Raw genomic sequence first — 14,110 nt, 5'->3', positions numbered from 1 at the left:
AGAAGCAATGGACTGGAGGAACATGAACTATGGAATATAGACAATGTGCAGAAGCTGGAAAATTTAAAGAAAAAAAAATAGATTCTCTTTTAGCTCTTTTTGGACAGTGGTATAACTGTGCCAACTTCTTGATTTTAGCTCAGTGAAACCTATTTTATTGTCTGATTTACAGATCATTCTGAGATTGTTGTAATTTGTGGCAGCAACAATAGAAAACTAATTATACATACAAAAGGATGATATGAATTATAATAACTTGTAACAAGCTTGTCAAATGTGAATTACATAAATTTACATCTTTAATAATAGTACTTTGATATCTACTGGAAGGAATGAAACAGTTATTTTAAAATAGTTTCTCTATTATTCAAACATGGAAAATAATTTTTAATATCCAAGTATATTAAAGTTGAGGTTGTGTCTCCTAGTATTGTCAAAAGCTACACCCAAAAAGTGTCATAAACATGACTATCCAAATGTAAGCTTAACAAGAAAGACACTAATGGACATGCCAAAATGGATAGTGAAAAGGCCATGAGGCTTCAGCTCTACACAAAGGAATGTGGGCAACTGAAAAATGATAGTAGTAGGAGAAGTAGTTCTTCCCAGGAAAGAGCACACCAATTGGCTGTCCATACCAGTCAGCCCTGAAAATATACATACAAGTAACATTATACAGACTGAACAGGTGGCATTTTTAGGGTTTCCATTTTTGGGAAGAGGTGCCATGACTATGTCAACTCTCATAAAGGAAAACATTTAATTGGGGCTGGCTTCCAGTTTCAGAAGATTAGTCCATTATTGTCATTATGTGGAACATGGTAGCTTGCAGGCAGGTATGGTGCTGGAGAAGGAGCTGAGAGTTCTACATTTGATTTCCAGGCAGCAAAAGGAGACTATGTTCCACACAGGGTAGAGACTGAGCATAGAGGACCTCAAAGCTGGCCTCCACAGTTACATACTTTCACAAGGCCATACCTACTCCAACAAGGCCATATCTCCTAATACTGTCACTCTCCATGGGCCCAGCATTTAAACATGGGAGCCATAACTACTGAAACCACCACATTCTATTCCCTGGCCCCCATAGCCTTGCAGCTACAATATAAAGGATCATATATTTAGCCCAACTTCAAAAGCCCCCATAGTCTATTACAATCTCAATAATGTTTAAAAGTCCAATGTTGAAAGTCTCTTCTAGATTCATTCATTCTCTTAACTATAATCCTCTACAAAATCAAAATCTAAAAGCAGGTCTCATATCTCCAAAATAATATGGCATAGGATAAATGTTGCCAATCCAAAATTTAGGGAATGGAGCACAGTGAGGAAATAATGCACCAAAACTAGACCAAAAATCAGCTGGTTAAACTGGCTATGGTAGCACATGTCTATAACTGCAGCAATCTGCAATACAGAGGCAGTCAGATCTCTGTGAGTTTGAGGTCAGCCTGCCCTGCAAAGCAAATCCAGGATAAACAAGGCTACATAGACAAACCCTGTCTAGAAAAACAAGACAACAACAAAAACAAACAAAAAAGAATATAAACATACCAACAAAAACAAAAACAAAAAATGGCTGGCTAACTTCCATACTCTCCATTTTCATATCTGATATCAAACTGCTCTTCAGAACCTAAACTCCTTGAAGCTGTGTTGACTGCAACAAACTTTATTCTTTTGGGCTGAACCACTCCCTGCTAGCAGCTTTCCTTGGCAAGTATCCTATGGCTCTAGTATCTCTAACCTGTTGGGGTTTCCAAGGCAATCCATGCTTCACTTTCACAGCTGCACAGAATGTTATCTCTGGGCCTACATGTAGGGAGACACTACTGCACACATGACCTCAATGGCTTTGCTTAATTGCAGAAGAGAGGTTCCATATCTCCTTTCTTCTATTCTTGACTCTAAAATCTGAAACTACACAGCAAGTTCTGTTGCTTGCTAGGGCTAGAACATATCCCCCTTGTTCAATTACATCTTCACTAGCTCTCTGTTTTTGATGGCTTCCTTTAATGCCTAAGCTTGGAAGTCTTTGGACTTGTTCTGTAGAACAAGCTAGCCTTGAACTAAGAGAACTGCATGTTTCTGTCTCATGAATGCTGGAATTAAAGACATGTGCCATCTTGCCTTAAGCTTTCCTTTAATTTCATTTCAAAACATGGATGCTTAGCTGGGTGGAGGCTTGCCCAAAGGTCACAGAACTCTTCTTTTATTAATTTATTTATTAATTACACATTATTCAATTTGTATTCCCCCATAGGCCCCTCTCTCCTCCCCTGCCGGTCCCACCTTCACTCCCCCTTCTTCACCCATGTCCCTCCCCAAGTCCACTGATAGGGAAGGTCCTTTTCTCCTTCCTTCTGAACTTAGTCTATCAGAACACAGCAGGATTGGCAGCATTGTCATCTTCTATGGCCTGGTAAGGCTGCTCCCCCCTTAGGGGGAGGTGATCAAAGAGCAGGCCAATCAGATTATGTCAGAGGCAGTTGTTCTTCCCATTACTATGTAACCCACTTGGACACTGAACTGTCATGTGCTACATCTCTGCAGGGGTTCTAGGTTATCTCCATGAATAGTCCTTGGTTAGAGTATGAGTCTCTGAGAAGTTCCCTGTGTTCAAATTTTCTAGTCTGTTGCTCTCCTTGTGTGGTTCCTGTACTCTCCAGCTCTTAGTATTTTCCACTTCTTATATAAGATTCCATGCACTCTGCCCAAAAGTTGGCCATAAGTCTCAACGTCTGCTTTGATAGTCTGCAGGGCAGAGCCTTTCAGAGGCCCTCTGTGGCAAGTTCCTAGGTTGTTTCCTGTTTTGTTCTTCTTCTGATGTCCAACATCTTTGCCTTTCAGGATGGGGACTGAGCGTTTTAGTCAGGGTCTTTTCTCTTGATTAGTTTCTTTAAATGTACAGTTTTTAGTAGGTTTATCCTGTGTAATATGTCTATATGAGTGAGTATATACAGTGTGAGTCTTTCTGCTTTTGGGACAGCTCACTCAGGATGATCCTTTCTAGGTCCCACCATTTACCTGCACATTTCATGATTTCCTTATTTTCCATTGCAAAGTAATAAGCCATTGTGTAGATGTACCACAATTTCTGCATCCCATCCTTTCTTCAGTTGAGGGGCATCTGGGCTGTTTCGAGCTTCTGGCTATTACAAATAAAGCTGCTACAAACATGGTTGAGCAAATGTCCTTATTGTGTACTTGAGCCTCTTTTGGATATATGCCTAGGAGTGGTATGGCTGGATCTTGAGGAAGCACTATTCCTAGTTGTCTGAGAAAGCACCAGATTGATTTCCAGAGTGGTTGTACAAGATTACATTCCCACGAGCAGTGGAAGAGCATTCCCTTACTCTATAACCTCTTAAGCATGTGTTGTCACTTGTGTTTTTCATCTTGGCCATTCTGATGGGTGTAAGGTGAAATCTCAGGTTCGTTTTGATTTGCATTTCCCTAATGGCTAATGAGGTTGAGCATTTCTTTAAGTGTTTCTCTGCCATTCGATATTCCTCTACAGAGAATTCTCTGTTTAGCTCTGTTCCCCATTTTTTAATTGGATTACTTGGTTTGTTGTTTTTCGCTTCTTTAGTTCTTTATATATACTGGATGTTAGTCCTCTGTCAGATAAAGGGTTAGTGAAGATTCTTTCCCAATCTGTAGGCAGTCAATTTGTTTTGATGATGGTGTCCTTTTTTTTGCAAAAGCTTTTAAGTTTCATGAGGTCCCATTTATTGATTTTGCTCTTAGAGCCTGTGTTGTTGGTGTTCTGTTCAGGAAGTGGTCTGCTGTGCCAATGAGTTCAAGGGTAAACCCCACTTTTTTTTCTAACCGATTTAAGGTGTCTGGTTTTATGTTGAGGTCTTTGATCCACTTGGACTTTAGTTTTGTGCAGGGCGATAAGTATGGATCTATTTGCATTTTTCTATATGTAGACATCCAGTTAGACCAGCACCATTTGTTTAAGATGTTATCTTTTCTCCATTGTATGGTTTTGGCATCTTTGTCAAAGATCAGGTGTCCATAAGTGTATGGGTTTATTTCTGAGTCATCTGTTCTGTTCCATTGATCCAACATTCTGTTTCTATGCCAGTACAATGCAGTTTTTATAACTGTTGCAGCTTAAGATCAAGGATGGAGATACCTCCAGAAGATCTTCTATTGTAGAGGATTGTTTTAGCAATTCTGGGTTTCTTGTTATTCCATATGAAGTTGAGAATTTTTCTTTCGATGTCTGTAAAGAATTTTTTTGGTAATGATGGGAATTGCATTGAATCTGTAGATGGCTTTTGGTAAGATGGGCATTTTTACTATGTTAATCCTGCCAAATCATGAACATGGGAGATCTTTCCATCTTCTGATATCTTCTTATAATTATTTCTTCAGAGACTTAAATTTTTTTTCTTACAAGTCTTTGATTGCTTGGTTAGGGTTACTCCAAGGTACTTTATGTCATTTGTGGCTATTGGGAAGGGTGTTGTTTCCCTAATTTCTTTCTTAGCCCATTTGTCTTTTGTATGAGGGCTACTGAATATTTTGAGTTAATTTTGTATCCGGCCACTTATCTGAAGGTGTTTATCAGCTGTAGGAGTTCCCTGGTAGAGTTTTTGGGGTCACTCACGTATACTATCATATCATCTGCAAATAGTGATAATTTGACTTCTTCCTTTCCAATTTGTATCCCCTTGATCTCCTTCATCTGTCTTATTGCTCTAGCAAGGACTTCCAGAACTATGTTGAAGAGATATGGAGAGAGTGGTTAGCCTTGTCTTGTCCCTCATTTCAGTTAGATTGCTTTAATTTTCTGTCCGTTCAGTTTGATATTGGCTACAGGCTTGCTGTATATCGCTTTAGTATGTTTAGATATGTCCCTGTATCCCTGATCTCTCCAATACTTTGAACATAAATGGATGTTGGATTTTGTCAAATGATTTTTTCAGCATCTAGGGAGATTATCGTGTGTATTTTTTTTTGTTGTTGTTGTTCAGTTTGTTAATATGGTGGCTCACATTGATGGATTTACGTATATTGATACACACCTGCATACCTGGGATGAGACCTACTTGGTCATATTGGATGATATCTTTGATGTATTTTTGTATTTGGTTTGCAAGTATTTTGTTGAGTATTTTTGCATCAATGTTCATAAGGGAGATTGGCCGGAAATTCTCTTTCTTTGTTGGGTCTTTGTGAGGTTTAGGTACCAAGGTGACTGTGGCTTCATAGAATGAGTTTGGTAATGTTGCTTCTGTTTCTATTTTGTGGAATAGTTTGAAGAGAATTGGTGTTAGCTCTTCTTTGAAGGTCTGGTAGAATTCTGAGCTGAAGCCATCTGGTCCTGGGTTTTTTTTTTTTTTTTTTTTTGGATGGGAGACTTTGGATGACTGCTTCTATTTCCTTGGGGGATATATGGCTATTTAATTGGTTTCCTTGTACTGATTCAGCTTTGTTAAGTCAATTCGATCAAGAAAAATTGTCCATTTCATTTAGATTTTCAAATTTTGTGGCATATAGACTTCCGAAGTATGTCCTAATGATTGTTGGGATTTCCTCAGCATCTGTAGTTATGTCCCCCTTTTCATTTCTGATTTTCTTGATTTGGATGGTGTCTCTCTGCCTTTTAGTTAGCTTGGCTAAGGATTTGTCTATCTTGTTGATTTTCTAAAATAACCATCTCTTGGTTTCATTGATTCTTTGAATTGTTTTATTTGTTTTTAATTGATTGATTTCAGCCCTGAGTTTGATTATTTCCAGCCATCTCCTTCTTTTTTGTGTGTCTGCTTCTTCTTTTTCTAGGGTTTTTAAGTGAGCCATTAAGTTGCTTGAATGCACTTTCTCAAATTTCTTCTTGAAGGCACTTAGTGCTATGAACTTTCCTCTTAGCACTGCTTTCATTGTTTCCCACAATTTTGGGTATGTTGTGTCTTCTTTTTCATTGAGTTCTAGGAAGACTTTGATTTCTTTCTTTACTTCTTCCCTGACCCAGCTGTCATTTTGTAGCAAGTTGTTCAGTTTCCATTTGTGTTTAGGCTTTTTGCTATTTCTGTTGTTGTTGAGGTCCAGCTTTATTCCATGGTGATCAGACAGTATACAAGGGATTATTATTCTTCTTGTAACTGTTGACGCTTGCTTTGTGACCAAGTATATGGTCAATTTTGGAGAAGGTTCCATGAGTTGCGGACAATAAATTCTTTTCTGTTTGGGTGTAAGGTTCTGTAAATTTATGTTAGGTCCATTTGATTCATGACCTCTGTTAGAGACACTATTTCTTTGTTTAATTTCAGTTTTATTGACCTGTCGCTTGTTGAGAGTGGGGTGTTGAAGTCTCCCAATATTAATGTGTGTGTATCTATGTGTGGTTTAAGTTATATCAGTGTTTCTTTTACAAATATGAGTGCCTTGTACTTGGGGCATAGATGTTCATGATTGTGATGTCTTCCTGGTGGAATTTTCCCTTGATGAGTATGAAGTGTCCTTCCCTATCTCTTTTGATTAATTTTGGTTGAAAGTCTATTTTATCAGATATTAGAATGGCTACTCCTGCTTGCTTCTTGCATCCATTTGCTTGGAAAGTGTTCTTCCAACCCTTTACACTCAGGGAATGTCTATCTTTGTCATTTAGGTGTGTTTCTTGTATACAACACATTGGTGATTTTGTTTATGCATCCATTCTGTTCGTCTGTCTTTTTATTGGAGAATTGAGTCCATTGATGTTGAGAGAGATTAATGACCAGTAGCTGTTAGATCCTTTGGTTTTGATGTTGGCTGTGGTCATAAGGTTGTGTACTTGGTTGCTTTTTGTTTTACTGTAGTGAGGTTAATTATTTCCTATTTTTTCTTGAAGTAGCTCATTTTCTTGGGTTTTATTTTCCCTTCTACTGTCTTCTGTAATGCTGGATTTGTGTGTAGGTATTGTTGAAATTTCCTTTTCTCATTGAATATCTTGTTTTCTCCGTCTATGAGGACTGAGAGTTTTGCAGGGTATAGTAGCCTAGGTTGACATCTGTGTTCTCTTAGAGTCTGCATGATATCTGTCCAGGCTCTTCTGGCTTTAATAGTCTCTGTTGAAAATTCAGGTGTGATTCTAGTGGGTTTGCCACTATATGTTACTTGGCCTTTTTCCCTTGTAGCTTTTAATATCTTTTCTTTGTTTTGTGTAGTTACTGTTTTGATTATTAGGTGGCTGGAGGATTTTCTTTTCTGGTCTAATTTATTGGGTGCTCTGTAGGCCTCTTGTATTCTTATTGGCCTCTCCTTTAAGTTGGGGAAATTTTCTTCAGTGATTTTGTTGAAAATATTTTCTGGTCCTTGGAGCAGGGAATCTTCTTTTTCCTTTACTCCTATTATTCTTAGATTTTGTCTTTTTATGTTGTCTTGAATTTCTTGGACTGTCTGTGTCAGGAATTTTTTAGATTTAACATTTTCTTTGAGAGATTCATCTATTTCTTCCATTGTATCTTTCACACCTGAGATTCTTTCTTCCATCTCTTGTAGTCTATTGGTTATGCTAACGTCTGTAGTTCCTGTTTTCTTCCCTAAGTTCTTTTTCTCCACAATTTCCTCCATTTGTGTTTTCTTTAAGTTTTCCAATTCTATCTTCAAGTCTTGAGCCATTTTGTTGATTTCCTTCACCTGTCTGACTGTATTTTCCTGTTTTTCCATCAATTCCTTCAGCTGTTTGTTTGAACAATCCTTTGTTTCTTTTATTTCATTCAGTGTATTAAGCATTTCCTTCTTTATAGACCACAAACTGTTTCGCTGCCAAGTCCTCTATTTCTTTATAGATGGCCATAATCTGTTTGTTTTTATCTTCCTCTATTTCTTTATACATTTTATTTGTTTCCTCTGTTATCCTCTTCATGATCATAGATGTTAGGTCCTCTTCCTGTATTTCAATTATGCTGGAGTGTCTAGGGCTACTTTTCCCTGGATAATTGGGTTCTGGAGATGACATATTGCTCTGGCTTTTCTTGGTTGAACTTTTACGCTGGCCTCTACCCATTGGGTTATCTTAGGTGTTTGGAGTTGGTTTCTGGTGGTTCCTGGAATCCTGTGGTGGAGAGAATCCCTTTGGCAGGAAGATGGTTTTTCCTGAAGGAAGCCTTCTCAGCTTTTTGGGTACAGTCACTGGAATGCTGTTTTTCAGGAGTTGCTACTGCTCACCTCAGGCATAGAGACCTGAATGGTAACTCTGGTCCTTGTTAGTCGAGAGGGCTTTCCTCTCACCGGGAGAAGTCCTGAGGACAGCTGCCCTGTTTCTTGCTGTGAATTTAGTGATCTGCTGCTGTAACCTGTGTGTCTCTTGGTGTGGTGGTTTTGTTAGGGATAAGTGGTTGCCCCTTGTAGCAGTATCTGGGGGTTGATCTCGGGGATCCCGGGCTTTTGTAGGTACGAGGTTGGGGCTTTGTGCCCCAGTACCCAAGCAGTAATCTGTGTTGGGTGAGTACTGCTCATGGTAACAGCAGGCTATCTGGTGCACAGCAGGTCCCTGGTTTGGGCCAACTGCGGGACCTTTTCTGAGGATATACTGGGTGGTCTAAGTCTGTCCCCTTTGCTTCTTTCCCTGTGAGGATTTCTACAGACAGTGACTCTAAGTCTCTGGTGTCCTGGGGGCGCACAGTTTTGTCTTTCAGGAATAGTTGGTACAAAGCAGGTCTCTGGGCTGGTGGCACACGCACCCACCTGCTAGTCTGCAGGAGCTGGGTGCCCAACTACAATGTGATTCCTGCTTGGGGCAAGATCAGTGATGGCAGCTTGTACCCGCAGGTCTACGAGACTTTCCCCAGGAAAAGCCTGGATGTTCAAGTCAGTACTGTTTCCTTCCTTCCCTGTGGGGGCCTCTCCAGGCAGGAACTCCTAGTCTCTGTTACACTAGGGTGCACAGCTCCGTCTGTGCTAGAGAGCTGGGCACACAGCCCCTCTCCGTGCTGGCGCTGGCACCTGGAGCCCAGTTCAGTGAAGGCGGCTTGTGCCCGCTAGTCTGCGAGAGTTTTTCCATGGGAAAACTGAGTGACCTGAGACCAATTCCATTACTTTCCTTCCCCGTGGGTTTTTCTTGTGACTGGGACTCCCAGTCTCTGGTGTTTTTGTGCCCACCATTCAGCCTGGGAAGGTGATGGGGACATGCAGGTGTGTGGCTTTGGTCTGGCGACCTAGTGCCTGCACGACCCAGGATCTCTTCCGGGTTCTGGCTGGGTGGCCTGAGTGTGGACCCTACTGATTCCCACGCCATGGGGGTTTCCTTTCACCTGGGAAACACGATCGCTGCTGTTTTAGGGCCCTTCGTTCAGTCTCTTGGTTGCTGTACTACGGAAAATATTATCCTGCTCCTCAGATCAGTGTTATCTTGGCACCACCATCTTGCTCCACCCCTTGTCACCACTCTCTTAATTCTATTTTTTATTTTTAATCTATTTATCTCATCGGACACAGGATTTAGCTCCATTCCACTTTCTGGCATCCCATTAATCCTTGAACCATACATTTTGTATTTTTCCTCGCTCCATTTCATAAAAAGTTCTTAATAAGAGTTAACATTAGTTACCATACAACAAAGTTTACACTAGGCATTTTGAGATTTCCTTTGCCAATGCAATTAATCCAAAACTCTTCACTTTAGCCTTAGGTAAAATTTTAGGACTTGGACAAAAAGCAACCAAATTCTTTGCCAAAATATCACAAGAACAATTTCTATACCACATAATAAAATTATTCTCTGATTCCTCTTGAGACAGGCTCCCACAGTTTAAATCACCCTCACCACCACTCATACCTATTCCTACTAAAACATTGCATTAATCCCAATTTAAAGTGTTCAACTATGTTTATAATCCACATTCCCAAAGTCCATATCCCTTCAAATAAACATGGTCTGGCCTATCACAGCAACACCCTGGTCCCATCTAACAACTTCTTTATTAGTTAAGATTTCCATTGCAGTGAAGGGACATCATGACCATGGCAACTTTTATAGAAGAAAACATTAATTGGGGTTAGTTTACAGTTTCAGAGGTATAATCCATTATTGTCATGGTGGGAAGCATGGTAGCTTGCAGGCAGATATGGTGCTGGAGAAAGAGCTGAGAGTTTTACACCTTGGTTCACAGGCAGCAGAAGGAAACTATTCCACACTGAGGAGTGTTTGAACATAGGAGACACCAAAGTCCACCCCCACAGTGACATACTTTCTCCAACAAGGCCACTCCCCATGGTCCAAGAATTTAAACACATGAATCTATGGATTCCATACATATGCAAACCACCACAACAATACTATAAATGTAAACACACACACATACAAACAAATGCACCCATGCAATAACAATGTTAAAAAAGCTATGAATTTTGAAGGAAAATAGGGAAAGTTAAATGGAGGTATTAGAGGGAGGCAGAAGAAAGAAATGTAATTATATAATAATCTTAAAAGAATCGCTATATGAGTGAGTATATACCATCTCTGTCTTTCTGCTTCTGGGATAGCTCACTCAGGATGATCTTTTCCAGTTCCCACCATTTACCTCGAAATGTCATGATTTCCTTGTTTGTTTGTTTTTTTTTTTTTATTGCTGAGTAATATTCCATTGTGTAGATGTACCACAATTTCTGTATCCATTCTTCAGTTGAGGGGATTCTGGGTTGTTTCCAGTAAAATCTGTATACCTAAAGAAACTAATCAAGAGGGAGGCCCCTGGCTAAGATGTTCAATCCCTATCTGAAAGACAAAGAGGATGGACATCAGAAGAAGAAAACAGGAAACAACTTAGGAGCCTGCCACAGAGGGTCTCTGAAAGGCTCTGCCCTGTAGACTATCAAGAAGATGCTGAGACTTATGGGCAACCTTTGGGCAGAGTGCAGGGAATCTTATGAAAGAAGTGGGAAACAGCAAGATCTGGAGAGGACACGTGCTCCACAAGGAGAGCAGCAGAACCAAAAAATCTGAGCACGGGGGTGGGTCATTCCTGAGATCCTACTCCAACCAAGTACCATGCATGGAAATAACCTAGAACCCCTACAGAGATGTAGCCCATGGCAGTTCAGTGTCCAAATGGGTGCCGTAGTAATAGGAACAGTGACTGTCTCTGACATGAACTGATTGACCCGCTCTTTGATTACCTCACACTGATGGGGGAGCAGAATTATCAGGCCACAGAAGAAGACACTGCAGCCACTCCTGATGAGACATAATTGACTAGGATCAGAAGAAAGGAAAAGAAGACCTCCCCTATCAGTGGACTTGGGGAGGGGCATGGATGCAGAGGGAGGAGGAGGAAGGGAGATATTGGGAGGGGAGGAGGGAGGGAACTGCTGGGGGAACACAAAGTGAATAAAATATGATTAATAAAGAATTAAAAAAAGATTCCATGTACTCTGCCCAAAGTTTGGATATGAGTCTCAGATTCTACTTCAGAGACTTTGTGGTAGCCTCCTGTTTTATTACCAATCTTCTCCTTCTTCCAATGTCTGTTGCATTTGTCCTTCAGAATTATGATTGAGCATCTTCCCTAGGGTATTCTTTGTTGTATAGCTTCTGTAAGAGTATAGCTTTAGTCCTGTTCCCTGTTTTCTCCTTTTTCTGATGTCCATCCTCTTTGCCTTTCTGAATGGGGATTAAGTATTTCAGCCAGAGTCTTCTTTGATTAGTTTCTTTAGGTGTACAGATTTTAGTAGGTTTATCCTATATTATATGACTAATATCCACGTATGAGTGAGTATATACCCTTTGTGTCTTTCTGCTTCTGGGATAAGTCACTCAGGATGATCTTTTCTAGTTCCCACCATTTACCTGCAAATTTCATGATTTCCTTGTTTTTTATTGCTGAGTAATATTCTATTGTGTAGATATACCACAATTTCTGTATCCATTCTTCAGTTGAGGGGCATCTGGGTTGTTTCCAGCTTCTGACTATTACAAATAAATCTACTACGAACATGGTTGAGAAAATGTCCTTGTTGTGTACTTGAGCATTTTTTGGATATATGCCTAGGAGTGGTATAGCTGGATCTTGAGGAAGTAACATTCCTAATTGTCTGAGAAAGTACCAGAGTGATTTCCAGAGTGGTTTTACAAATTTACATTCCCACCAACAGTGGAGGAGGGTTCCCTTTTCTCCACTTGCTCTCCAGATGATCATTTCTAGTTCCATCCATTTGTCTGCAAATTTCATTATTTCCTTGTTTTTAATTGCTGAGAAATATTCCATTGTGTAAACATACCACAATTTCTGTATCCATTCCTCAGTTGAGGGAAAGCTAGTTTGTTTCCAGCTTCTGACTATTAAGAATAGAGCTGCTACAAACATAGTTGAGCAAATGTGCTTGTTGTATACTTAAGCATATTTTGGATATAAACCTAGGAGTGGTATACCTCGATCTTGAGGTAGCACTATTCCTAATTTTCCTAGAAAGCACAAGATTGATTTCCAAAGTGGTTGTACCAGGGTACATTCCCAGGAGTAATAGAGGAGGGTTCCCCTTTCTCCACATCGTCGCCAGCATGGTTGTCAATTGAGATTTTGATCTTTGCCATTCTGATGGGTATAAGGTGAAATCTCAGGGTTGTTTTGATTTGCAATTCCCTAATGACTAAGGACTTTGAGCATTTCTTCAAGTGTTTCTCTGCCATTCCATATTCCTGTACAGAGAATTCTCTGTTTAGCTCTGTACCTCAAGTTTTAATTAGATTCCTTGGTCTGTTGGTGTTTAACTTCTTAAGTTCTTTATATATTCTGGATATTAGCCCTCTGTTAGATATAGGGTTGGTGAAGATCCTTTCCCAATCTGTAGGCTGTCATTTTGTTCTGACAATAGTTTGTGTTGCTTTAAAGAAGTTTTTCAGTTTCAGGTGGTCCCATTTTTTGATTGTTGATCTTTGAGATTCTGTTCAGGAAATTGTCTCCTGTGCCAATTAGGTCAAGGTTCTTCCCCACTTTTTCTTCTAATGTGTTTAGTGTGTCTGGTTTTATGTTGAGGTCTTTGATCCACGTAGACTTTAATTTTATGCAGAGTGATAAATATGGCTCTATTTGCATTTTTCTACATGTAGACATCCAGTTTGAACAGTATCATTTGTTGAAGAGGTTATCCATTGTGGGTTATTTTGTTTTTAGTTTTTGGCTTCTTTGTTAAAATTCCAGTTTCCTTAGATATGTGGGTTTATTTCTGGGTCTTCTATTCAATTCCTTTGATCCACTACCATTCTGTTTCTATTCTAATACCGTGCAGTTTTTATTACTGTTGCTCTATAGTACAGCCTGAGATCAGGGATGGAGACACCTCTTGAATATCTGTTGTTGTACAGGATTTTTAGCAATTCTGGGTTTTTTGTTTTGCCATACGGAATTGAGAATTGTTTTTTCAAGGTCTGTAAAAAATTTTGTTCATTGTTTGTTGGAAATTATCTTGAATCTGTAGATTGTTTTTGGTCAGGCAGCTATTAATCCTACCAAACCATGAACATTGGAGATCTTTCCATCTTCTGATATCTTCTTCAATTTCAGAGACTGGAAATCTTTTTTTTTTTTCATAGAGGTCTTTTTTTCTTGTTGTTAGAGTCACACCAATGTAGTTTATGATATTTATGACTATTGTAAAGGGTATTCTTTCCCTTAATTTATTTTTCAATCCTTTTATTTTTTGTATACAAGAGGGCTACTGGAATTTTGAGCTAATTTTGTATTCAGCCACTTTGTGGAAGGCGTTTATCACCTGAAGGAGTTCTCTGGTAGAATTTTTGTGGTCACTCATGTATACTATCCTATTGCCTGCACATAGTAATGCTTTCACTTCTTCCTTTCCAATGTCAATTCCCTTGATCTTCTTTAGTTGTCTTATTGATCTAGCTGGGACTTCAAGTTCCATGTTGAAGACATTCAGAGACAAAGGGAAGCCTAGCCTTGTCCCTGATTTCAATGGGATTCATATAACTTTCTCTCCATTTAGTTTGATGTTGGATATAGGCTTACTGTATATTCTCTTTCCTATTTTTAGGTATGTGCCTTGTATCCCTCATCTCTCCAAGACTTTTAACTTGAATGGGTGTTGGATTTTGTCAAATGCTTTTCAGAATCAAAGGAGATGATTATGTGTTTTTTTTCCTTCTGTTTGTTTGTGT

The 14,110-nt window shown here is 39.4% G+C and overlaps 1 pseudogene; it reads left to right on the top strand.

Annotated features, from left to right (window-relative positions):
- The first annotated feature begins 516 nt into the window (after nucleotides 1–516).
- LOC110541840 (FGFR1 oncogene partner 2 homolog) overlaps nucleotides 517–14,110 on the top strand; it is a 30,633-nt pseudogene continuing 17,039 nt past the window's right edge.

The sequence above is a fragment of the Meriones unguiculatus genome, chromosome X (assembly GCF_030254825.1).
Source record: "Meriones unguiculatus strain TT.TT164.6M chromosome X, Bangor_MerUng_6.1, whole genome shotgun sequence".
Classification (NCBI taxonomy): domain Eukaryota; kingdom Metazoa; phylum Chordata; class Mammalia; order Rodentia; family Muridae; genus Meriones; species Meriones unguiculatus.
Note: the sequence above shows the minus strand (reverse complement) of the source record. Positions and strands in the feature narration are given on the sequence as shown.